At 43.4% G+C, this 11,479-nt stretch overlaps 1 protein-coding gene across 4 annotated transcripts in view; it reads right to left on the reverse strand.

The window, feature by feature from the left end:
• The window catches only part of TJP2 (tight junction protein 2), a 134,147-nt gene extending 124,514 nt beyond the window's left edge, over positions 1–9,633 (reverse strand). Inside the window, exon 1 of one of the 4 annotated variants that reach the window (XM_004454766.5) lies at positions 9,529–9,633. The gene's annotated coding sequence lies outside the window, so the exon portion shown is untranslated. Of the gene's footprint in view, positions 1–8,475; positions 8,584–9,102; positions 9,123–9,528 lie in introns of those variants that run through there. The other 3 variants (XM_004454764.5, XM_071216685.1, XM_071216683.1) reach the window with 3 other exon arrangements.
• Between the last annotated feature and the right edge of the window lie 1,846 nt (positions 9,634–11,479).

Raw genomic sequence — 11,479 nt, forward strand, 5'->3', positions numbered from 1 at the left:
ACAATAAAATAAAACAAAAGGATGTTTGGCTTGACTTGTGAAAACAGCAGGATGGGTGGAATGCAGCTCAGTTTCAGAGGACCCAACAGCACGGGCCACTGCCCATCTCGGGTTTCTTTACTGTAGCAAACCTTCTGATGTTCATGAGATTATTATCAAAAACACTCCCATATGTAGGTGCCTATTCTCAAAATCAGCTTCAGCCTATATCAAGTTATGCTAAGGCAACTACACACATGGTAGCACATACCTTTAAAGCTAATAAGCCAAACAGGAAAATGCATGAAAGGAGAAAAAATAAAACTCGGAGAAAAAAAATAAAACTCGGCAGTCACTACTGGCACAAAGGAACCTGCTTCTAGTTTACAAGGCTTGGCCTGTTTTTAGGTTGATGAGAAGCAACAGGCAAAAAGAGGAAGAAGAGTCAGTCATGACTCCTAGGGCTCCCTTATCTTACAAAAGGTTAGTCACACTGACCCTGTGGCCCCACTCAGCAACCATCCCGCTACCCCGGAGTGCGGACCTTCTGGAAGAGTGTTGGAAAGGTCAGGCCTGCCTGTCCACAATACCTACCAGCTCGGTGAGGCTCAGTCCCTCTTCTCCTGAACCTTTACAAAGGCCTCAACTGGTCTAAGTCTCTTTATAACCCTCTGCCCATTCCATCCCCACCTCTGAGAGGCTTCTCTTCCTCCTCCAGCCATTCTTCTACCAGTTACTCCTCACCCACTGTATTCCCTTTCAGTCCTCAACACTTGTCTATGTCTCACCTCAGATAACACCCCCCCTCCATGGCTCCATGTACACAATTAACATCGGAAAGGTATATGATTTTTAGTGGTCACTAAGCACTAAATCATCTGGATGCACAGGTTGCCCCAGTCCAGCCTTTAGCCTTGCCCTCCCCTCATTCACACATTCATCCTACACTTCAAATGCCTCCAAATCAAAGTACGGACCCAAGCCATCAGCATCTACATCACCTGAGAACTTGTTAGAAATGCAAATACTCAGGCCAACCCAGACCTACTGAATCCAAAATCCAGAAACACCAGGAGTGGGCCCAGCATTCTGTCTTCTAAAAACCCTCCAAGTGGTTCCAATGCTAACTCGAGTTCGAGAAGCACTGCCCTCACACTTCCACTAGCCAATCCCACAGCTTCTTCGAACAATTCTCAAATGGAAGTTTTGGGGATTTTTTCCCCTAAATCTAGCTGACTTCCCCATTTCTTAATGGTATCAACATTATACAATAATATAAATCAAATCCATACAACCTGAATTCAATATAGTGGACCTCAAAAATTTAACAACTATTTAAGAAATTCTTGATTGATTTGTGACTGCAGAATGTGAAGATAATTCTCTACAGGGCCAGAGAAAAAAAAATAAAAAGACTGCAGTGCAGCTTAGGAGAGAAATAGCAAAAATGTACTAACTCCTGGAAAAATGTTTACCAGTCTACCGTCCTGTGGCAGTTTGAGATTATTTATGAACCCCAAAAAAGAAAAAACTATGCTTGTAAACTGGTCTGTTCCCCTGGGTGTAATACTCTTTGATTGTATTAAATTCCAAGGTTTTAAGTTTACCTGACAAAAGATTATGGCGCTGACTGGACCATGTCAGTAGGACTGTGACTCAGTTTGAGTCCCCGCTGCCTCGGTGGGCTGATATAAATGGACACTAACTCAAAAAGACACAGAAGAAGGGAAAACTTGGTCATTCCGGTCCTGCCATGGGACAGAAAGGAGAAGGTTCAAACAGCTAAAGTCCTGAGAAGAGGGATGAGCCACTTGCCTGATAGCTTATGGCTGAGACTGGGAAGGAGCGGGGCCTCAAGAGGAAGAGGAAGCCCGAGAGACAAGCCCTGTGCCAGCCTTTCCCTGAGAGAGGGGAAGCCCAGAGGGGAGGCTGAATCCTTGCAGAGATTGCCCAGCATCTTGCTTCAACAGGTGGCAAATGACTTTGGTGAGAAAGCAGCCTGAGTTGGGTTCTTTGTAAAGGGCCTTGTAACTGTTAGCTTTTACCCCAAATAAAAACCCTTTATAAAAGTCAACAGATTTCTGGTACTTTACATCAGCACCCTTTTGCTTGACTAATACACCTCCTTTACGGGGTACTTGAAAATAAAATAAGGAGGGAAGCGGACTTGGCCCAATGGATAGGGCGTCCGCCTACCACATGGGAGGTCCGCGGTTCAAACCCCGGGCCTCCTTGACCCGTGTGGAGCTGGACCATGTGCAGTGCTGATGTGCGCAAGGAGTGCTGTGCCATGCAGGGGTGGCCCTCGTGTAGGGGAGCCCCACATGGGCACAAGGAGTGCACCCCGTAAGGAGAGCGCCCCGTAAGGAGAGCCGCCCAGTGTGAAAGAAAGTGCAGCCTGCCCAAGAATGGCGCCACACACATGGAGAGCTGACACAGCAAGATGATGCAACAAAAAGAAATACAGATTCCCATGCCGCTGACAACAACAGAAGCAGACAAAGAAGATGCAGCAAATAGACACAGAGAACAGACAACTGGGGGGGAGGTGAGAGAAATAAATAAATAAATCTTAAAAAAAAAAAAAAAGAAACACAGATTCCCGGTGCCGCTGATAAGGATAGAAAGTGGTCACAGAAGAACAGGCAGCAAATGGACACAGAGCAGACAATTCGGGGGATAAGGGGAGAAAAATAAATTTTAAAATAATAAATATTTTAAAAAGAAAAATAAGGAATACCCTAGTGAAATGCATACATACTTTCCTAATATGATTTTAAAAGTATATTATTGTATATTGTAATAAGTAAACTGGACAGATTTCAACCAACATATTTTAGTAAAAGTGTTTAAAAGGTTCACCATCTACATCAATACAGTTTTGGTATGTTATTAATATCGGAAAGGTGTTTATGATTTTTAGTGGGCCACTAGGCATAAAATCAGCATGAAGAATAAGTCCCTTTCTACTTAGTCCCCCTCACTCCCAGCAAAATATGTCTTCATTTATTCTTCATTCAAATATTTTGGAACATCAGGTACAGCACAGCCTCTGAGGCAAATAAAAAAGGTAGGTCAAAAGTGAAATAAATTCCAAAAGAGCAAAGGGCTCAACTTACATTTTCAGGATTCATCTAAATCAATGAAACTGGGAAATCTATTTAAAATTAATTTTCCTTTTCCTCTATTTAGTTTTCTCTCAAAAAAAAGAATCAAGAATAAAAAATTGAAAAATGGTCTAATAAGCACATTAAAAGATGCGAGGCATCATTAGCTATTAGGGAAATGCAAGTCAAAACCATAGTGAGATATTACTTCACACCCATTAGGATGGCTAAAATAAAATGACAGTCAATAACAAGCATCAGCGAGGATGTGGAAAAGGTGGAACCTTCATACAATGCTGTTGGGATTGTAAAACAGCACAGCCACTTTGGAAAACAGTTTAGCATTCCCTCAAAATCTCAAACACAAAGTTATCATATGACCCAGCAATTCCACCACTCCTAGGTGTGTACCTGTATTAAAAAAAAAAACAAAAACAGAAAAAACAAACAAAAAAACCCCAGAAAAAAACAGAAAAAAAAAAACCAGCAATTCCACCACTCCTAGGTATGTACCTGTATTTTAAAAAAAACAGGCTTTTATAATGAGAAATTTATTAGGGTAAAAGCTTACAGTTCTAAGGCTATGAAAATGTCCAGATCAGGGCATCATCAGAAATGCTACCAAGAAGGCTGGCTGCTGGCAGATCCTGGGCTCCTGCCATGTGACAAGGCAAGATGGTGGCTGATCTCTGGAGTCCTCTCTGTCGCTTGGCAGGGTCAACGTGGTGACTTCTTTTCTCTGTGTTTCTACTTCCAGTTCTCAGTTTTCATAAGACCCCAGCAAGAGGGTGGAGACCCAGCCTGGGTCACACCTCACTGACATAGTCCAATCAAAAGCCCTAACGAGATCTACTCAAAAGGTCCCTTAACTGAATCTAATCAAAAGGCCTTATCTACCCTGCATTTACAGGTGCAGGTATGGGTTAGCTTAAGAACATTTTCTGGGGTCCACAAAAGACAAACAGGGACTATACACACACACATACATATGTATTTTGTGTTGGTTCTGCTTCTCTGGAGAACCCTGACTAGTACATCATTGGACTGTAAACTTTAAATAGGTGAATTGTATGGTATGTGAATTTAATTTTGTCTCAATGAAAGTGTTAAAAAGAAAAAGAAAATGGCCTAAAGCTATAGGAGAATTACAGACACAGTTAATTAAAAAGTGTTAATTAAGTACCTCAAATATGTGACTTTTTCTGTCTCCTTTGCATTGTAAATTTCTGCTAAATGAAGATAAGAGATAACTTTTATTACCATTTTCCAGTTTATAAGCACTTTTACAAATATGGTCTTTTTGTGTTTTGTTTTGTTTTTCAAATAAGGTCTTTTTGAATCCCTACTATACTCCTGGAGGGAGATAATTAGTCCTCTAATTTTATATCTGGGCTGTGATTATGAGATTTACTCAGGTTCAGGCAGAAGAACTGGATGTCACTTCTCTGCAGAAGAACTGGATGTCAGTTCTCTGCCACCTAAATCCTATGTCTTTTCTTCTACACTGTGTAACATCTCAGGGTACCAGGTGGGTGCAGTCAGGCTGATGTGCAGAGATGGTACCTCTGACCAGACTGAAAAAGGAGAATTCCATAACTTGATTTTTCTAGGAATGGGTCTCAGTACAATAATCCACATTTTAGCCAAGTATAATCTAACTGGTCGCTACACCAAGGTACCATAGAAAGAAACTTTAGCTCTTGGGCCCTTTGCTCTTCTGGAATTTATTTGTTTTGACTCATCTTATTATTTGTCTCAAGACCTAGTGCAGTACCTGATGTTCCACAAGAAGCAGGGACCTATTATTCTATATGGAAAGAGCCATGGTCTACAGCAAAATAACCCTAGATGGCTTCAGTTTCCTCATCTGTAAAATGAGGGGAAAAAAAAAACCTCCCTCAAGGCTATTGTAAAGGCTATTGTATTGTATTTGATGAGATATATCTGAAAATATCTGACTCACAATAGGTACTCAATAAATGTTCAACTGGTCCAACACCTTCATTTATTGAAACCCAGTAAAGTTTTTCTGGACATTTAGGATTCTAAACCTTGTGTCTTGAGAATGATGAATAACATAAAAATGAGTTGATTAGGGAAGCGGCTGTGGCTCAGTCAACTGGGCTCCCGTCTACCATGTGGGAGTCCTGGGTTCGCATCCCAGGGCCTCCTTGTGAAGGCAGGCTGGCCTGTGCCCGTGGAAAGCTGACGCAGCAATATGACACGACAAAGGGAGACAAGCAGACAGAGAAGAACGCGCAGCGAGTGGACACAGAGCGCAGACAGCAAGCAAGCCACAAGGGGAGAGAAATAAATAAATAAAAATAAACAAATTAAATAAATAAATCTAAAAAAAAGAGTTGATTAGATTTGCCATCATAATTTTAGGAAAGAATCTATTAATTTTATCTTATGATTAACATAAAATTGTGGTGTTTTTGTAACTTCAGATTAATTTTTCAATATCTTAGTTTTGTTTATGGTTTGTTCTAGAGATTCCTAAACCTCATTATGTATCAGATCACCTAAGTTACTAATTAACCTAGAGATTCCAATGTAGAGAGTAGGACTCAGTAGGATTGGGGTAGTTGGAGACTTTCCATTTTCACTACACTCACCAGGTGATTCCCCAAGCTATCACCAGTGTGGCAGTTTGAGATTATTTTTGTGAATCCCCCCCAAAAAGAGAAAGATTATATTTGTAAACTGGTTTGTTCCTCCGGGTATGACAGCCTTTGGTTATATTAAATTCAATTTTAAGTTTTGCTTAATAAAATCAATTTAGGGCTTTGATTCCATCAGGTCAGTAAGGTGTGACTCAGGTCTGTCCCCACCCCCTTGGCAGGCCGGGAAAAACAGACATTCACTCAAGAAGACACACAGAAGAGGAGAGAACTTGGTCATTTCAGTCCTGCCATGAGACAGAAATGAGAAGGCTCAAACAGCTAAAGCTCCAGGAAGAGAGATGAGCCTTTTGCCTGAAAGTTTGCAACGAGAGAGAACAGAGCAGCTAAGCAGGCCAGAGAGACCAGTCAGAGATTGTCCGCTATCTTGCTTCAACACGTGACAACTGACTTTGATGAGAAAGCAGCCTTGAGTTGGACTCTTTAGGGCCTTATAACGCTAAGTTTTTACCCCAAATAAATACCCCTTATAAAAGCCAACAGATTTCTGGTACTTTGCATTAGCGCCCCTTTGGCTGACTAATACACTGGGTCACTAATAAAACCATTCATAGGACACTTTCTAAGGAATTTTTCTCATGTGTCGACTACAAAATAACATTTGCTCACCAAGCGAATCACTCAACTCTACCTTTTCTCTTTGGCCTTCCTAGAAAAGGAAATATTCTGAAAGTCTGTGAATGCAGGAATCTTCTAAAGAGGGAGAATTTTCTGTCAAAGCTCGTCCTTTTGAATATCACCAATTTCAACGGGACTCTTCAATCAAAGGAAGTTCTAAGTTCCTTCCTACAAGTTGATAACCTCATTCTGATGAAAGCCATGACACAACAAAAGTCAAGGGGCTTCAGGAAATGAAAAAAATATCTGGAAGGAATGTGAAGGAGCTACCACTATTAGGCTTTTTATTAAATCTTCCCAATGTCCCCAACCACTTATGTATTTTGAAGTACATCCTTGATTTATAACAATGACTTTCTTAGATGATGAATGGAATCTATTTTTATTAGTTAACCAGCATTTATGTTGTCACTGAAAAGAGTGTCCTCAAACTACAAGTTGGAGGGAAGAAGACTTGGCTCAACAGATAGAGCATCCGCCTACCACATGGGAGGTCCACGGTTCAAACCCCGGGCCTCCTTGACCTGTGTGGAGCTGGCCCATGCGCAGTGCTGATGTGCACAAGGAGTGCCATGTCACACAGGGGGTGTGCCCCGCGTAGGGGAGCCCCACGCAAAAGGAGTACGCCCCGTAAGGAGAGCCGCCCAGCGCAAGAGGAGTGGTGCGGCACACACGGAGGGAGAGCTGATGCAACAAGATGACGCAACAAAAAGAGACAGATTGCCGGTGCTGCTGACAAGAATAGAAGAGGACACAGAAGAACATACAGCAAATGAGCACAGAAAGCAGATGGGGGGGGGGGGACAAAAAAAACTACAAGTTGGAGTTGGATAACTTTAGGCAGACAACTTTGATCACTACAGGTCTTTTCTAAGTTATACAAATACATTTCTATCTAGAAATGATGTAATTGGACCACTAGATTTATTTAACACTAAAGCAGAAACAAAACAGTTTGGGGTATTTTAAAAAACAATTTCACACCTTCTTTCTAAAGTCCTGCTACAAACCCCTTCACTGTTTACCAAGCAATTATTTTTCTTTAACTATTCCCTCAACTACTTTCAAAAATGAATTTGAGTCAGTGCTATAAAACCACATCCAATATAAACAGCACACCTAAAATGAAAGCAGTTAAAAAAAGCACAGAGATAGATATTATCAGTTATGTCTGCTTAATTAATTAGAGCAGTTTGAGCCCTGGTTAGCTCCATTCCACTACAGTCAAAACAAAAAGGAAACCCTCCAGGGTTTTACAGTTGTCTGTTAAAAAGAAAGGACTCTAAGGCCTTGGAAGATAGATAGTGCCCTGTCACCCGGTCCACCCAACCCACAGTGACCCAGGAATTTCCAAAAGTTTTGTTCATATTCTGCAAACATGATTTTACTCTCACTTTGCATTCTTATTCAATCTGTTCCATGCCCTACAAGAAATATAATAAAAAGTATCCAGGGAGAGGGGATATGGCTCAAGCAATTGGGCATCGGCCTCCCACATGGAAAGCCTGGGGTCCGGGTCCCCATGCCTCCTAAAGAAAACGAGGGAGCCATGGGTGGGTGGGGGGAGGGAGGGAAGGGATTAAAAAAAAAGTATCCAGAAGCAAAACACCACAGGACAGTACACTAACCATATTTCTAAATCTTGCCTAAGGAGCCTATCGTTCTGGGGTAGAGGAGCTATGATCCATGCAATGCTCATTGTTTGTCCTGCTTGGCAAAATTAAGATGAAATATAGGACTGGAGAGAACCATGTACTTAAATTACTCCTTTATAATAAACAGAAAATTTCACTCCTGGGTACTCTATACTTGTACTTCTCAGACATTCATGTACAAGTGAATCCCCTGGGATAATGTTAAATGCAAAGTCTGATTCAGCTGGGCCGAGTGGTGCCAGAGACCCTGCATTTCTAACAGACTGGGTGGAGGTGGGGGGAGCTGGTGCTGCCGGATCATGAAGCCCTAGAGCTCCTGGAAGTAGAGAACGTCAGTCTAAAACCATCTAGAATCACAGTCTCCTCACCAGGAAATGCAAGGGGTTGATTACATATCTTTCAAGTGAATTGGTTATTAAAGACTTGACTTACCCACCAACCAGGCTTTGTAAAAATGCTTTGTGAAACTTGGATAGAAGGCTTTGATAGCAGTAGCCACGCACCTCTAGGCCTGGGAAAAACCTGATGCAGACTTCTCAACAGTCTTGGAAATACCTTTCTCAAGCTCGAAGAATCTCTGGAATTCAATGGCCTTTATGCAATACAAGGATCTCCAAGCCGGTTTTGACTGAGAAGTCCCTATAGAACAACCTTGCAATCAAGACCTTGAAAACTGCCAAGCCCAGGAGTTGACAGGCTCAGTCACTCCCTTGCAAACAGGTCAGCAGTGGTGCACATATATACGAGCGCGCACATACACACACACAAAAAAAACTTCTTGTCAGTTCCGCCGTGCTGGGAGCTCAGATCCCCTCTGTGCGTGGGCAGGTAAGTACCTCCAGGGCTATAGAGTCAGGTTCTCAAGAGGTGGCAGTTTCAAGTTCTAACCCCCGGCACCGTCCTTCAACTAGCCAGCACCTCCGTCCGCCCGCACAAATCCGATACACCATATCCTGCTCCTTCCAGACACTGCAAAGGCTGGCTCCGCCAAGAGAAACCCAAAGGCCCTTTTCATCTGGCTAAAGAGAAACTCAACTGAAAGTGAAAGAGTTTCCAAACCTTGCCGGGACAGAGGGTGGCTCCCAGGCACCTGTAGCTGACCCAAATGCGCACTCAAACTCTCTTCTAGATGATTCCTCAAGAAAAACCCTGTGATGCGATGTCCCCACTCCCGGGGGAAAAGGGAGGCAAAACTCAGTCAAGCATCCCCAGAGACGAAAAAAATTAATGTCCAATAAAGAACACCCCGAACTCCACTGGGAGCTCTGGTGAGATCATCAACTCACGTTGCCCTTCACCCCACGCCTGCATTACCCGCCACACTCCACAAATCCCCCCTGCTCCGAGCTTCGCCCCGCAAAGGTCTCCGCAGGGCGGGGAAGGAATGCTGGCGACGCCGGAACCCAGCCGGCTGCGACCGGCAGGGCCAGGGCAGTCTGCCCTGCGCTCCCGGGACCAGGCAGGAAGAGGGAGGAGGGTACTCGCCTGGGGGTGGGTGGCGGTCTCAGCCGGTGGAATCTGGCGCAGGGAAAGCGGCTCTCCCCGGTGCTTGAGCCGCTGTAACGCGGAGTCGGCGGGGACCGTGTCCCCTGCGCTTCCCGCGTGCGTCGCTGGCGGCGCCTCGCCGGGAGCCGGAGTGCGGGAGGCTGCCACGGGAGCGCGCGGGCGCGAGTAGCCTCTGTGGCAGCTCCTCTGTATTATTGTGACTCAAACTATTTCCTGTTGGGAGGTTTGGGCGAAAGAAAAAAAAAATTCCAGAGTGGGGGCAGGGGACTTGGGCGGCCGCAAGGCGGAGACCCGGGGCCAGGAGGGAACAGCCCTGGGAAGCGGCTGTCACCTGCCTCCTCGACACTCCGAGAGCGCCAGGCGCTCGGGGTCCAGGAGAAAGACGCAGCTTCTTGCAGCACTACTTTGAGGTGTCGGGAAGGGCGGGGTCCCTCTACATGCCACCCAACGTGGGGCAGGAGCTGCGGCCCGCGGGAGGCCTTGTCTTCTCAATCCGTGCGTCCTCTCCCCTGCCTCTGCCCCTCTCGGCAAAATTCTCCCTGAGCTTCCTTTCCGCCCAAGTGCAAGAATTCTCTGTGCTTCTATTTTTATTTGTGTCCAGGTCTGCTTTCTGGTCCTCTCCAGAGTTATGGGCAAAGAAGAGTCCAGTTCTACCACCCTTAAAAGACATAAGGATGAATATTTGGGGGGGGAGTGGGGGGACAGGGAAACAGGTTAACGATTTTGTCAAAAAGTGAACTTTTATGATTAGCTTCCATTCCCCTCCCCCATCAACCGCACCCTTAGCCGGGATCACAGGGTCTGAGGTACAAATCCGGAAATACCAGTTCCTCCCGCTGGGACAATAGGTGAGCGCAGGAGCGCTGAGAGCCTGCTTAGTCACTTCTGCAAGCCCTGCTCAGTCAGGAAGGCGGAATCCTCCTGCTTCAATGCTCAAGCAGGCCCCTGGCAAGCAGGTGCTCCATACATTTAGTCATGTTAAGTCCTGGGGATGTCAATCGTTCCTTCATTCAAGATCACCTTGCCAAATTCTCCTTTTCTCCACCTCATACAAATCTTTGCCAGAATTAATGGAATGAATAACAATGCTTTTTACATAACTCACTTTCTTTAGTTTAGACTTCTAGTTCCACAAGTTATTCCAAGAAAAAGGAAGATTGAGCCTAACAGGCCATAGTGCAGTTTTAAGAAAGATAAACAACAGTGTGTTGGAAACAAAGTTAGCAAGGGAAATAAAAGTGTATATAGTATGTTGTTTACCTAAGAAAGCAGGGGCACAAGAATACATGCATGTGATTATATTTTTTTTAATGGATATATAAATTATTAAGTAAAATTATTACCTGTGCGGAAAGGAGTGACTGGGTGGAAGGGACAAGGATAGAAGCTAGGGTTTTCTGAATATATCTTGCTTTGCAGATATGACTTTGGAATGATGTAAATGTTTTATATAATTATAAAACAAAATGAAATCAGATTTTAAAAAAGCAAAATATAATAAATGAATGTATCAAGTTGGTGCCTTAACCACATAAGGAGGAATTATGTCGTGTCTTTAAAACACAATTATTTGACTCAACATTTCTTAGGGGCATACCCTAAGGACAAAGAGATCTTTTAAAAAAACAAACTATTTTTCCGTAATCATAATGTTAGTAATAAGCAATTATGTTCATGATGTTAGGAATCAAAATTGCTCGGTATAAGAGAAAAGAGATAAACATAAAATCAAAGAAGTTAAACAATGCTAAATATGAATTGGAATTATCATTTAGAAGTTAATGATATACTTTACTTTTAAGAAAAGCAAAAAACATTTCCACCGAAAAGGCCTAGAAACAATGACCAACCTGGTAGGAATGGGTACCCCTGGATACCAGATCTAGTACCATTTACCACTAAAAGGAACCAGATCTCCTTGGAGTAGTGA

The sequence above is a fragment of the Dasypus novemcinctus genome, chromosome 8, assembly GCF_030445035.2.
Source record: "Dasypus novemcinctus isolate mDasNov1 chromosome 8, mDasNov1.1.hap2, whole genome shotgun sequence".
NCBI classification, from domain to species: domain Eukaryota; kingdom Metazoa; phylum Chordata; class Mammalia; order Cingulata; family Dasypodidae; genus Dasypus; species Dasypus novemcinctus.